Raw genomic sequence first — 15,166 nt, forward strand, 5'->3', positions numbered from 1 at the left:
CCTGACCTCAGGAGATCCACCTCGGCCTCCCAAAGTGCTGGGATTATAGGCGTGAGCCACTGTGCCTGGCGAAGAAGGCTCAAATTTGGTGACTTTTAGGACTAGAGCAGTTTGATGTCTGCAAAAATCTAGATACCAGTTTCTTGAAGGCAGGTACTGACTGGATTCTATTCCAGCATATAGCACAATGCGTAGTAGGCACTTAAATGTTTTAGAAAGAAGAAAGAGCTGGTTGTGGTGGTGCACACCTGTAATCCCAGCACTTTGGGAGGTAGGCAGATCACTTGAGGCCAAGAGTTTGCGACCAGCCTGGCCAACATGGCAGAACCCCGTCTCCACTATAAATATAAAAATTAACTGGGTGTGGTGGCACACACCTTTAATCCCAGCTACTGGGGTGACTGAGACAGGAGAATCACTTGAACCCGGTAGGTGGAGGTTACAGTGAGCCGAGAAGATTGTGCCACTGCACTCTAGCCTGGGCAACAGAGCAAGACTTTGTCTCAAAAAAAAAAAAAAAGAATAAAGAATTAGTCTAAGGCAGTGGTTCTTAAAATGTGGTCCTGGGATCGTGAGCATCCTCTAGCAGCTTGTTAGAAATGCAGTTTCTTGGACCCCGTCCCAGACCTGGGGTGGGCCTAGCAATCTGTGTTTTAGGGACTCTGCTTTATATGCTGTTTGGGAACTCTTGGTCCAAGATGATTCTTGCACCCCACCTGATAGAGTGGGGCCCATTTGTCAGTGTGCTTTGGATGATTTCTAGTAGGCCTTACCCTTGCTTATGGTTAAGTTCTTTGCCCTATCCCTCTCCATTCATAGGATCTCTTGGAACCATCCTATAAAACTATCCCCATTGGCCTATCATTTATTACTTAGAAAAGCTCAGTGGTGTTGTCAATAAGCTTTTGTCAAGAGGCTAGCCGGCTCACTAATTAGACCTTGCAACACTGGTTCTTTTTAGCTTAGCATGGCTGCTTAGGAATCCCCAGTCTCCGCGTCAAAGACTACAGCTTCAAAGACTGGATTTTATAAAATCACAGAGGATGATCGGCCCTAGAGGACTGGTTCATGTTAAACAGATTTACAAGATACGGATTTGTAAACCTCAATTCCAGTTTAATAATAGTAGAAAATATTCCCTTCCTAGTGATTGTTGATAATAGTTTTTTTTATTTTAAAATTCTATAATTTCAAGGATTGAAGAGATTTACACTCATATATCTGATGTCACTAAGATTTAGTTCAGGTTACTTAGAAAGCATTGGGCAATGTTTTGTAACTTTTGGGACTTTTTCCAAAGGGCTGGAGGATATAGGAAAAGCCGTATACACAAACAGTTTCATAAAAGCATTGTTATAAGAACCCATATTTGGAAGTAACTTAAATATCCAACAGTAGGGAAATATTTAAGTAAGTTATGGTATAATCAATAGGTAAAATATTATACAATTATAATGACAATTTAGAAACTGCTCACGACTCTGAAGAATATTTAAAAAGTAGGATAAAAAATGTATGTGAACTATTGATTGGAACCTTACAAAAATGTATGTATATGAAAAAGTCTGGAAGAGAATATACAAAAGTGATAATAGTTATATTGAAGTAGTGAGATATGGAGGGCTTTTTGTTTTTATATTTTTCTCTCTTTCCCAAAGTTTATTCAGTAATATAAAATTACTTTTATAATTAAAAGCATACATTTATAGCTTTTTTTTCTTTTTGGTGTGTCTGTGCTTCTGATCAGTAAAGATCAAGACAATACATGATTTTTTTCGTATTATACCCAAAATTTATTTTATATTAAATTTTATTTCACATATTGGACTTCCCTGTACGTTTTACTTGCCTAGTCTCTATTTGGCATGGGGAATAGAAACCCATCTCGGTTATGGCCTCTTAATGTTCTCAGCCATACATAAGGTTTAATTTTGTTGATTTGTTTGGGTCCGTGATCTACTTGATCTTTAGCATATGCTGGCAAATAGAGCTTTTAAAAAATAGTTTCCAGAGTTACTTTCTTTTAAAGCCCTTCTCTCTTGATTTTTTTTCTAATTTTTTTCTATTATGTTCCTTTTTTTCTAAAATTGAATGACCTCATGATAGAGTTACCCAGTTTTCCCGCTCCTGACAGAATGTTGCACTTATTATCATAAATAGCAGCTGATGCAGATGCACACAAAGGTAAATTTCTGTTACAAATGGTCATTATAAGCCCTTGATATAATTTGTGATAATAATTTTAAAAATAAAAAGAAATGTAAAATAGCAAGCGAGTAGAGGTTTCCCAAAATCAGTGTGAACATTGTGAAAGTTATATATATTTATGTATAGACACACACACACACACACACACACTCACAGTAATAGCCTTTGAATGAATTCTTTTTTCATCTTTTCTGTTGCATTGTTCTAGAAATCCCAAAGGAGAAAGTTAAGTGGTTTTGCCTTTGACAGCGGTTACAGATTACATTTTTCTTGTCACTTTCTTTGGGACTTCTTTTGTGAAACTTGTGGCATGTCCTACCTAGAATAATCTTTATCTTAAAGTTTTAAAAGCTTTTTAGAAATTTTATATCAGTGTTGTAAATATTTATTCTGTATGCCTCCCCAGTTTGGGATGATTTCATCCTTAATGATAAGCCAAGACAAACTTCAGCTAACAATATTTAGTTTATAGATCTTAGAATGTGTTTATGGGTAAAACAAACTTGATGTGATGATACCTTAGAGAATAGATCTACTGAGATTGATGCTTTTTATTTTTGTTTTTGTATTTTATTTATTTGTTTATTGAGACAGGGTCTCACTCTGTCACCCAGGCTGGAGTGCAGTGGTGCCATCATGGCTCACTGCAGCCTCAACTTCCTGGGCTTAAGTGATCCTCCCACCTCAGCCTCCCGAGTAGCTGGGACTACAGGTGTGAGCCACTACACCCAGCTAATTTTTATATTTTTTGTAGAAACAGGGGTTTGCCATATTGCCAGGCTGGTCTCGAACTTGTAGGCCCAAGCAGTCCTCTGGCCTCTGCCTCCCAAGGTGCTGGGATTATAGGCGTGAGCCACGTGCCCAGCCCGAAGCTTTTTTTAAATGAAGATTTATTCAACAAATGTCTATTGAGTCCCTACTTTGTGCCAAAAGCTGTTTCAGATAAGGAGGATAAAGCAATGAACAGACAAATTCCATTCCTCCTTGGGTTTACAATTATTGTTATCTAGATTTAACGAGAACATTTTTCAGTGGGAATGACGGTGACTAAGAGGGATTGAATGGGCCTGTGCCTTGTAACTAGATGGCATTGCTAGGCACCATGGACTCAGGTGGCTCTCTCTGAGTTTGGTATAGTGTATGGGGAAGAAAATCTGTGTCCTTGAATATTTTTTCCTAGCTCTCTTACTATCCTATTATCTTAGGTTATATTGCATGTATTCTATGTTGTATATTATGCATAATATATTTATAATTTATTTCTGTCTCACTAATGAAGTTATTTCAAAGGAGGTAAGAATGAATCCTTTGCTAATAAGTTATTACTTTCCTTGAAAATCCAAATGACAAAAGGATTATTCACTTTGCAAAAGGATTATTTATTTTTATAATGTTTTCACAGTAGATTTAAGTGGTTAACTATTCAAGTGAATTTAATTTATAAATAAATCAATTAATTTAAAAAAATTATTTACCCCTAACAAAATGTAAAACAAAGTTCATGGAGAATGTTCCATTAACATAAAAAAAAAAACTTTTTTTCTTGGGAGGTAAAGTTGGCTACTTTCTCTTTAAAAGGCCGTTACAAACTTTTACAAGCTTAGAATATAATATTTGCATAAAAGGAGACCCAGATCCTATTTTAAACGACCAAATTATTTTGATCAAATTACTTACTTTAGCTATTTTCAATTTCTGTATTCACAAATTGTTTACTATTTCAGTTCTGTTTTCAAGTTGACAGAAGATATCATATTGACCACTTAGAAATAAATTCTGAACCACATGAATTTTTTGGGAAAAAATGATAAGGAAAATCAATTTTGATGGACTTTATATAAAGTTAAATAGAATTAATTCTTTCATATATACAGGGCCATGAAATGTTACAGTGTAACTCAATACAGATGTAACCAAAACCTTCACATTTTGCAAATTTCACCAGAGTTAATTTGTTTGGCTCTACAAACATTTACCAAATGACCACTCGTTAAACCTGCCCACCTATGAACATGACCTTATAAAATGGTGAGATATAGCAGTATCTGGCACTGGGCACACAAATTACCACGGCTCAATAAAAGCTGAGAAAATGACTCAGTGATTGAACACAGCGCATTGCCATGGTTGTGTCTTTAAGCCATTCATGTAATTCATGCTGTGTATTCGACTTAGCCTGCTGTATGATCTTTGATCCTAACCAAGCACAATACAGCCACAGTTAATTTCTTTTTATCGTGAACATTAAAGTTTTAAATGTCAGGTTGACTTTCTTTGTCATATAACTTGTGTATGAAATATTTATCCTGGTCCCAGCTTTTTTTTTTTTTTTTATTCTTAAAGGAGGTGAAACCAGCTTTTGAATTCAGAAAATGCAAACTAATATTAATATCAGCCTAAGTAAAACATAATTAGAAGGCAGATGTACTCTGAAATGGAATCTGATATATTCCATGTTCTGTGTTACACATATTTGCTGATTATTTGCTGTCATGTCTTATAATTTTCATGGGAAAATTCCATGTACCAAGCAAAATTGTTAGTTCCTAGAGGATAAGAATGTGTATAGTAGTTCTCATTCTCTTTACCTTGCTGTGCACTGTATACCTTCCTTAATTCCCAGCCAAACTGAGTGCACTATATACACTTTTTAATACTTTTCAACTTGATTTTATTTTGAGGACAAGTGTGTGCTTTTTCAATATCACTTGTATAGGATTCTCCACAATCTTAGGGAATTTCCTAAACTACTCTTTAAAATATTAATTCCTATTTTATGTATTGTTTTTATGATACATAATGATATGAAACTAATGCCAGGAGAAATTTCCATGTTGTTATTCCAGAGCAGGCAAAATGGGATATGAAAGGGAAAAATGTTAATTATAGACTTCAACATTCTATGTTGGACGTTGTAGTTGTTCTGGTCAGAAGAACAGGTTTTTTAATGGCCTAAGGGCCAGAGCATTGTTTTGCATTCTTGTTTGGAGACTTTCAATGGCAACTGTAACAAACTCTGCTTAGTACCACAGTTGGAGAAAAATTTACAATAATGCCCAATACAAAATGTTATTCAGACTTACTACTCATGCATAAAATAAAACTGGTTCTCTTCTTAAACTTCGTTCGTTGAATGTTAGATAAAACACTATCAAGATTTGGCCTCATTTGTTTATAATATGTAATTTAATTCAGTTGCTCAGCTAGTTCATATATGAATCACAAGTATTATCATCACAATTATTTAACAGTTAATCTCCTTCTATAAGGTAGATATGTGTTAATGAGCAATTTCAAAATACCAGAGAAACTGCTTTACATATACAAGCAAAGCAAATAGATGGACCTTGTGACATCTCTGGACATCCACTCTTCTTGGTAGGCCTTCATCTGTGAGTGTAGAATGAAGGTAGGAGTCTGCTCACTAAAGATCAATGCAAGGAACTTCCATGCTCTCCACCCTTGGGCAACCTGCCATTCTCCTCCTGCAACCACACCTGTTCAGCTACTAGGGCAAAGAAGTGCCCTGCTAGACACAAGCAGATGCTTCTCTTACCAAGAGAAGATAATATAAGGAAGGATAAAGAACTGAAACAGGTTTGAGGCTTTCTCTTATTCATCATCTAGAGTTCAGTTTTCTTGATTTATTATTCCTTCATGTCTTGCCAGACACAAGAGTTGCACATGTGTTCAAGTTGGTTCTAGGAACAAAGGAGATACCAGAGCTTCTGTAGCTAGGAGCTTATCATCTGCGTGAGCCAAGAAGGGGTAATGTTGAAACAGGTAACTAACAATTCACAGCAGTATGTGATTAAGGGCTAAAATAAGTAAAGGGAGAAAACAAATGCTACGGAAATTCAGAGAAGGCTAAGATCAGTGTAGAGTGGAGGGCACAGCCAGGTAAAGCCTCTTAGAGAAAGTGGGAATTGAACTAAACTTCGGAAGCTCGGATTGACAGGATAGCCTCACGAAAAATACTAAAAACAATACAGAAAATGAAACAAGAAGGGAATTAAAGGATGATTCCATTTGTACAAAATATCCCGAGTAGGTACATCCATAGAGATAGGAAGCAGATGAGTTGCCAGGGACTGAAGAGAAAGGAAAGGGGGAGTGACTGCTTAATGGGTACAGGATTTCCTCTGGAGGTGATGAACATGTTTTGGAACTACACAGAGGTGATGATTGCACAGCTTTAAGAATTACTAAATACCATTGGATTGTACACTTCATAAATACATTTTGAATTGTGAATTTTACCTCAAATTAAGAAAAAAAAAGTTCCTGGTTTGAGGTAACCAAAAGAGAAAATAATTTCCAGTATAAGAAAACAAAGCCTGGAATAGCAAATCAGCATAGAGTTAAGGGAAGGTTTGCAGAGATTAACCAGTTTGAAGTGGAGAGTGCGTGGATGTGAGTAGTGAGAAACATGGTTGGAAGTGTAGATTTTAGGCCAGATGATAAAGGGTCTGGAATGCAGGAGAAGGAGTGTGGGTTTTATCTCAGGAGCGGGGAGATTCCAGATCGTAAGAAGAGGGGTGAGATGATTGAATCAGAAGATTGATTTGGCAGTAGCATGCAGGGAAAGCAGTCAGGAGGCTGCTGCAAAATCTGGACATACCATGAGATGGGCCTGTAAGAGTGAAGTGGAAGGGCAGATGTGGATGATGCTCTGAAGCAGCGAATGATGCTCAAAGTGTGGTCCATGGCTTGATGCTGCCCCACAAGTGTTAGTTACAGACCTGGCACACAGTAAGGATAGATTTGAGGGTAAGCCTTTAAAATTTTAATATTATTATGATATTCAAGCACATGATTTTGCATTTCATAGCAATATCCACAATGGGTGTAAGACAAGAAAACTTCCTTCATCCCAGAGTTAGAAGACCACTGCCCTAAAGGGTGAATGAGTGGAGTTGATGACTGACTCCTGTAGGGCAGTCTTTTTTTTTTTGGAGATGGAGTCTCACTCTGTCACCCAGGCTAGAGTGCAGTGGCACGATCTTGACTCACTGAAACCTCCGCCTCCTGGGTTCAAGCGATTCTCCTGCCTTACCCTCCTGAGTAGCTGGGATTACAGGCATGCACCACCACACCCGGCTAGTTTTTTAAAGTATTTTTAGTAGAGACGGGGTTTTGCCATATTGGCCAGGCTGGTTTCGAACTCCTGACCTCAAGTGATCTGCCCGCCTCAGCCTCCCAAAGTGCTGGGATTACAGATGTGAGCCACTGTGCCCGGCCAGGCAGTCATTTTATGGCACGTTTACAGTGTCCCACCCCTTGTGCTAGACACTGGGACCAGAGCAGTAGGCAAGATGGACTGGCACTTTCCCTTGTGGAGCTCACTGTCACATAAATAGTCCTTCTTTGTCAAAGGATTGCTAGTAATTAAAGGGAGGTCTAGTTCATCTCAGCATAAGGAACGCATTCTAATAACTACAGCTGTCCCACAGTGGGAAAGGATGATTTGTGGGAAAGTGAGTGCTTTGTCATTGGACATATTCATGCAGAGTTTGAATCATCTCTCAAGAAGTCTTGCTTTGGTGGGAGAAATGGAGTAAGTGACTTATAAGGTTTTGTGTAACTCTAAGGTGCCATGATTCCCTGTTCTCTAATATGAACTTAGTAGAACATGTTTTCTTCATAATTGGCTGTGTTGGAACATCAGTACATATACTAAGTTTCTGTCTGTTTCTATTAGCACTTGGAATTACAGTTACCTAAATTTACATGCAGATTCAATTTTGAACTTATCTGTACAGTTAGTTCCACAATTCTTTTTAAAGCAAGTACTATTCTCTAATGCCTTCTCAGACATTCACTTATATCCAACTTTAATATTTATAGTAAGTTCCTCTTTCACGTGATGTGTGTCACAAGTCATGCAAATTTCTGCAGAAGTGAGTTACATAAATTGCAGTCGAGCTGCTGACCTGTAAATCATTCGTTCTTGCCCCTGTGATGTCATGTTGTGGTTGAACAAGACCAGGCGTGACTACCCACTTGAGGATGTCTTTGGGATGCCATTTTAATTGGGTGAAATAACTTTTATTGTTCAACTTATGTGGCTAGTTACTGCAAATGTCAAACTGTTCTGTTTAACAGCTAGAATGATCACAGGTTAATCGCACTTTAGAGGATGTGGAGGACGTAGACTCCTATAGGAGTGATAGCCTTACTATATTTTGGGGGAAGTTCTAGAATGTTTTTAACTCAAATAAAGGACATTATTTTCATGAGGATGATTTTAATGCTTATGGTATGAGGTGAAGAAAAACGTTAGCTGCAGAAGAAAAAAATTTGTTTCACTTCAAGTCTAGTAGAATATTTTGTTAAAATAGCCAATTTTCATTGTGTATTGTTAAAACAGCATATACTTTTCATTAAGATGTATGTAAAAATTTCACATGTGCCTGGTATTACACAGTAGTTACCCAATAAATATTTATTGAATATTGTTGAATGAATGTGAGGTGAGGGCGGAGAAAATATTTCAAATGGAAAAATAGTATGAGCAAAGGAAAACGTGAATACAGAGAGAAGCAAAGATGGTTTCTTTAAAGTCGCATTTATATGTAATAACAATGGGAAAACTTTTTGGCTGAGTAATTTTGGTGGCTCCTTAATTTCTTAATATTTGACAACTAATGACGACTCTCTCTGATACTGATACCCAAAGTAAATAGCTGAGCTTGAACATGGAAAAGTTACTGCCTCTGACTAATCGGAATGTCTGAGCCTTTATTCTCTTCTATCTTCTTTCCTTCCTTTCTTCTTCTCTTTCCTCCTCTTTTCCCCTCAATTGTGGCACTAGCTCTTGTTCTTGTTCCCTCTATCCTTCTCCCCTTTTTCGTTCCTGGTGTTCCCTATGTTTTCTGTTTTCCTTCTTTTTCTGTCTCTGTTTCTCTCCTTCTGAATTTCTGCTTCCTTTCCTCTCTTTCCCAATTCCTACTGTCTCTGCCTTTGGTTGTCTCTGACTGTAATGTGGAAGTGAAGTATATTTTTATCTACTAAACACATGATCAAATAGGGATTTTTTATTCTGAATTTAACATTAACAAAATGTTATGTTGCTCTTTGTGAGACGAAATAAAGTTGGATGTCACTTATAAATGGGTTTTGATTGATTTTTTTAAAGTATTGAATCACTAATCTTCAAATTGGTAGAAGGAAGTCAGTAGACTTTGACTCATAAATTTTTGTAAGCATAATGGCTTGTTGAATAACTCCTAATTGTCTTTAACAACCTTGGTTTCTGTCTTTTTACCAAATGCAGACATAGCAGATGTCTTCAGCATCTAATTTTTTATTACACTTTCATATATGCAGTCATACAAGAGCTGGAGTATTTGTTTTGTTAATTCTGTATCTTTATTGTCTAGAACACTGCTAACAAATAGCAGATGCTCAACAAATAATTGTTTTTTTGTTTTGTTTTGTTTTGTTTTTTGAGACGGAGTCTTTCTCTGTCCCCCAGGCTGGAGTGCAGTGGCGCGATCTCGGCTCACTGCAAGCTCCGCCTCCTGGGTTCACGCCATTCTCCTGCCTCAGCCTCTCCGAGTAGCTGGGACTACAGGCGCCCGCCAACACGCCCGGCTAATTTTTTTTTTGTATTTTTAGTAGAGACGGGGTTTCACCGTGTTAGCCAGGATGGTCTCGATCTCCTGACCTCGTGATCTGCCCGCCTCGGCCTCCCAAAGTGCTGGGATTACAGGCTTGAGCCACTGCGCCCAGCCACCAAATAATTGTTGCTTAATATTTCAAATCTATAGTGTCGTTCTACCTCCTAATCCCAAGTAGCCACCATAACTTTTTGGACTAATATTACTCATTAAGGTAACTTAGTTTACAATCAATTTATAAATGTAACCATAGAATTTCGTGCTTAGAGAACGTTTTCTCTCCATTCTCTCTACCTTTAGACCATTCTGCAGTTTAAATCTTGAACCAAAATGTGATTTAACTATCCTTCTAAATGATTACTCCATAATTAACTCAAGCACCAAAGAAGTCATCTAGCTCTTGATGGTAATAATTAATATTTGTTGAATGCTTATTGTATATCAGGCTCTGTTTTAAGCACATTATATACATTATCTCACTTTATTCTTTCAACAGCTATGTACACCAGCAGTCCCCCACCTTTTTGGCACCAGGGACTGGTTTCATGGAAGACAGTTTTTCAACAGACTGGTGGCAGGGGGAAATGGTTTCAGGATGAAACTGTTCCACCTTAGATCATCAGGCATTAGTTAGATTCTCATAAGAAGCATGCAACACAGATCCCTCACGTGCACAGTTCACAATAGGGTTTGCACTCCTTTGAGAATCTAAGGCTGCTGCTGATCTGACAGGAGGCGGAGCTCAGGCAGTAATGTTCACTCGCCCATCACTCATCCCCTGCCATGTGGCCCGGTTCCTAACAGGCCATGGACTGCTACTGCTTCACGGCCCTGGGGTGGGGAACCCCTGATATACAGTATTAAAGTCAGATGAAGAAACAGGAACAGAGAGGTAAAATAACCTGCCAGGTGATAACAACTAGGATTTGAACCCAGACAATCTGAACCCAGCCACCCTGTCATGCACAGGAGCCTACTTTGCAAGTATTTGGCCTTCCAGGGAATGAGATGTCCACATCCCATCACCACCACCACCACTATTCCGCATTTAACAATTAGACCTATACAAGTGTAACCATATTCACATGTAACAGTGGATTAAATTTAAACTCTTAGTTATGTTAATTCACTGCAAATCAGCTTATGTGTCTTGTAAGTAGTAAGCAACTTGAAAGTACCTGTTGTTGCTTATGACAAGGTAAATTAGATCACCAAATCTTTATATTTAGTAACTTCATCATCACTTAAAAATCAACCACTGTTAGGAAATTCTTTTTTTTTTTCTCTATCTCTCTCTTTCTTAAATTCCTCTTAATCTAAATAAAGACATTTTATTTTGTCTTAGGATACAAAGGTCAATTGAATATAGCAAATTTTGTCAGTGTTGTAAAAATCCGGAGAGGAATGTAAACGGCTCATCTTGTCTCTGGCCTCTAATTGAATCAGTCAGCTATGGTGGGGTTAGGGGGCAGATCCATGTATTTACTTGCATGGGACAAAAATTAGTCATTTGTGAGTGTTCACATACTTCCACCTCCCCCAACCTACCAAAGAGAATTGTGATTTGACAGTACAATAATCCCTTCTCCTACTCTTAAAAAAGTTGATCTTACAAGGTCAGTCCTATATTTTTATGAAAAAGAATTAGAGAATGAGTAGAAAGGAACTAGTCACAAAAAGCAGAAGATTTGGGTTGATATACATAACAAAGTGCTGGGAATGAGAGGAAGAGGAAGAGATTGTGAAATTCCTGGGCTGGGAATAAAGACTGTGTGTAGGTAGGACGGCCTTTGGTGAAGGAGACAGTTTGGAGAGCATGGTGTATGAAAACACTTAAAGGAAAATTAAAGAGAATTAAGGGGAAATTAAAGGGAAGGAGTATATGAGAAGGGTTGTTTTGTGATTATAAGCTGAATTTTCTTTAATGTATTTTGAAAGACCCCGGTAAAGAAGGGAATTTCTTTTAATTTTGCAGAGAATGAGGAGTTGTCCAATTAGGTGTTGAATTGTTCTTGGAACTCTCAAGAGAGGAGTTGTGTTTAGAGATAGATTTGGGAGCTGTAAGCAAGTAGATGTGTTTGTGAGTCACAGTGCTGAGGACAAGAATATAAAGAAGAGATGAAGGCCAAGAAGAAACTTGGAGAACACAAAACAGAAAATCTCAGAAAGAAGGGGTACTAGGAAAAGGGACTAAAATAGTCATCATATGGTAGGATAATAGGAGGCCGTGCACAGTGACTCACATCTGTAATCCCAGCACTTTGGGAGGCCAAGGCTGGTTAGAGATCAGCATGGACAACATAAGGAGATCTCGACTCTACAAAAAATGAAAAATTAGCCAGGTGTGGTGGCGCACACATGTAGTCCCAGCTACTTGGGAGGCCGAGATGAGAGCATCACTTGAGCCTGGGTGGTTGAGGCTACAGTAAACCATGATCACACCACTGTACTCCAGCCTGGGTGACAGAGCAAGACCCTGTCTCAAAAAAAAAAAAAAAAAAAAGAAAGAAACTGATTTCAAGGAGCCAAGAAAAGAAAAGAGACAGATCTAATAGTGGAGGATGGGCAAAATATCAAATGCTGCAGAGGCCGAGACCATGGTGTGCTGGAGCCACGCTGTTAAATTTTCACAATTTTATTGAGCCAATTGCTATGCACGCCATTATTGAAACTTAAATTGAATACAGTTAAACATTATATTAAAAATAAAAGTAATAAATACACAAAGCACACCACTTCCTAATTACTTTACGTTGCTGAGATGATTCATGCCCATGGTATCTGAGTAGTGGAAATACATTGTAATATTTGTGCTGCTTTTAAATCAGTCATGGTGGGAGTATTTACACCACAAAAATTGGCAAACACTACCAATCAGGGCATTTTTCTCTGCAAGGAGAGCCAGTTAAATATTTATCAGCATGCCACTGGAAAAATAGAATTGAAGTCAAGAAAAGTCTAATGGATTTAGCATAGCAGGAAGGAGATGACATGGACTTAAGTTTCAGTAGAAAGGTAGGTGACAAAAACCACAGTAAAGGGAGTTGAGGAGTGAAATAATAAAAAATTAAAAACACGTGTTCAAGTAAGTTTGCGAACTGTTGAATTAAACCGAGAAGCAGGTTGTTATTGTTGATGGTGGTTTTGTTTTTTAAATTACAAGGTTTGCAGAGTACATACTATGCTAATGTACTTTATTAATCTCCAAAAATGAAGACCATATGGAAATTTATTTTGTGGTAGAACCTTTTCTGTTGGAAAATCTTAGGGAACAAGTTATCTATAGAATACATTTTGGGAAATGCTGCTCTAGTATTTCACAATTAAGATGATACTGATTGTAAAGTTTGAGATTAATATTCTTGTTCTTAAAGTTTCATACTTTTTAAAAGAAATTTTGTCAAGAATAGATGTTGAATTTTACTGAGTACTGTTTTTTTCATTTTTGTGGTAATCATACGGTTTTTTGACCTAGTGCTGTGACACATTTTAATAGATTTTCAAATATTAAATCTTCTTTGCCTTTCTGAGATAAATATAACTTGATTATGGTGGTTCATTATTTTAATAGAGGATTTAATTGTTAATTAGCATTTTATTTATTATTTAAAATCAATATTGATAAGTGGGACTGATATTTTTCTCTGTCGTCAGGTTTTAATATCAGTGTTATGATACTCCAGAAAAGTTAATTATGTCACTATATTTTTTCCTACTCAGAAACAGCTTATGTAGTAAGAAAATTATCTCTTCCTTGAAAGCTTTAAAAAATCACCTATAAAACTAATAGCTTTTGGGAGAAGTAATTCTTTGAAGTTTTCAATTATTTCCATTGTTAATTATTTTTCTATATCTTAAGTCAACTTCACCATTTATTTCATTTCAGACAAGTTAGTCTGAGTAAACTGCCGTTGGCCTGCCTTATTATTAGGTTCTGGTAAAAATCCCATCCCGAATGTAAAATCATTGTGTGAGTAGAGATAACAGCCCCTATCTAACGTGGGCTGTGTTGAAGTGTGAGGCAATTGTCTGCTGTCTTCACAGCCCAGTTCTCTGGCTTCTAGGGATGATGGGTAGGGTGTTTATAATCAAATGAATATAAACTACTCTTGAGTTAATTGACCAGATGGCAGAGGTGAAAGAACTGCAATCCTTGGTGTCTACTCTCCCCAGAATGGATCTTGTCTCTGCCCTACTGTGTTTCACATCTGGAGACGATTCCTGCTAAGATACAGTGCAATTCTGAATGGGTTCAGAAGGAAGAGGACTAGTAGCAGGAGGGGGTCTGGGGAAAGATTACCTAAATCTACCTGACTCTGACAGTAGTAAGAACCAGCCAAGTTTTCTGTTTGATCCAACACTTGGGGCTACACACTAGGAATAGATACCAGTTTCTAGAAATCTTTACTTTTTGCCCATATACTTCTGAAGAAATACCTATGTATTTCAAAGGAAAATTGGCACAAGTATCAAGGAAAGCTGGTACAACTTAATCTTAACCTGGAATCAACATTCTTTAATTTTTACATACGGATTTGGTTCCATTTTTTAGATTAAAATTTTTTCCTTTGTTTTCACGTATTTGAGCCCTTTTTAATAGTTGCCTTAAATGTAAAAAAAAAAAAAAACCCAAAAACAAAAAAAAACCCCAGTGGTAATCTGTCATAGATAAAGGTGTTTCTCATCTCTCATGTGTTCTGCCTGTTGTGTGTAATGAGTGGTTTCGCTGTGGGTGCTCCTTTCATTTCTGGCTAACACATTAGAGTGTGTTTATGTAAATTGCTGTGATACTGGTCAGCAGTCACAGCCAGAAAACATAAAACATGCGGGCATTACACACTGACACATTAGCTCTTTCTAAAGAAGAACATGTCCCATTCTGAAAAGAAAATTGTTGCTTTATTTTTGATATTGAGTCTGTATTAAAAAGTTTTCTTTTTTATTTTTGAGACAGGGTCTCACTCTGTTGCCCAGGCTGGAGTGCAGTGGTGTGATCATAGCTCACTGCAGCCTTGAACTCCGGGACTCAAGAGTTCCTCCTGCCTCAGCCTCTTGAGTAGCTGGGACTACAGGCACACGCCATCACGCCCAGCTAATTTTTCTATTTTTTGTAGAGACGGGGTTTCGCTGTGGTGCTCAGGCTGGTCTCCAACTCCTGGGCTCAAGCAATCCGCCTGCCTCAGCCTTCCAAAGTGGAAAGGTTTTCTCTCATTTTTCAAATAGAAGTACTAAACAATGCCAGAGAAATAAATAAATCGGCAAAATACATTGGCTATAGTTTATATTATTTCCTGCTAGAGTTAACAAAATGGGAAAACGTTTTATCTTCATGGTCT

General features: G+C 37.5%; 1 protein-coding gene across 10 annotated transcripts in view; it reads left to right on the forward strand.

Annotated features, from left to right (window-relative positions):
* PPARG (peroxisome proliferator activated receptor gamma) overlaps window positions 1-15,166 on the forward strand; it is a 179,661-nt gene that overhangs the window by 40,184 nt on the left and 124,311 nt on the right. Inside the window, exons 1-2 of one of the 10 annotated variants that reach the window (XM_058437273.1) lie at window positions 2,154-2,184; window positions 5,878-5,991. The exons of 8 other annotated variants lie outside the window; for them this stretch is intronic. The gene's annotated coding sequence lies outside the window, so the exon portion shown is untranslated. Of the gene's footprint in view, window positions 1-2,153; window positions 2,185-5,877; window positions 5,992-10,135; window positions 10,237-15,166 lie in introns of those variants that run through there. One more of the 10 variants, XM_058437283.1, reaches the window with a different exon arrangement.

Source organism: Hylobates moloch, unplaced genomic scaffold (assembly GCF_009828535.3).
Source record: "Hylobates moloch isolate HMO894 unplaced genomic scaffold, HMol_V3 SCAFFOLD_4, whole genome shotgun sequence".
NCBI classification, from domain to species: Eukaryota; Metazoa; Chordata; class Mammalia; order Primates; family Hylobatidae; genus Hylobates; species Hylobates moloch.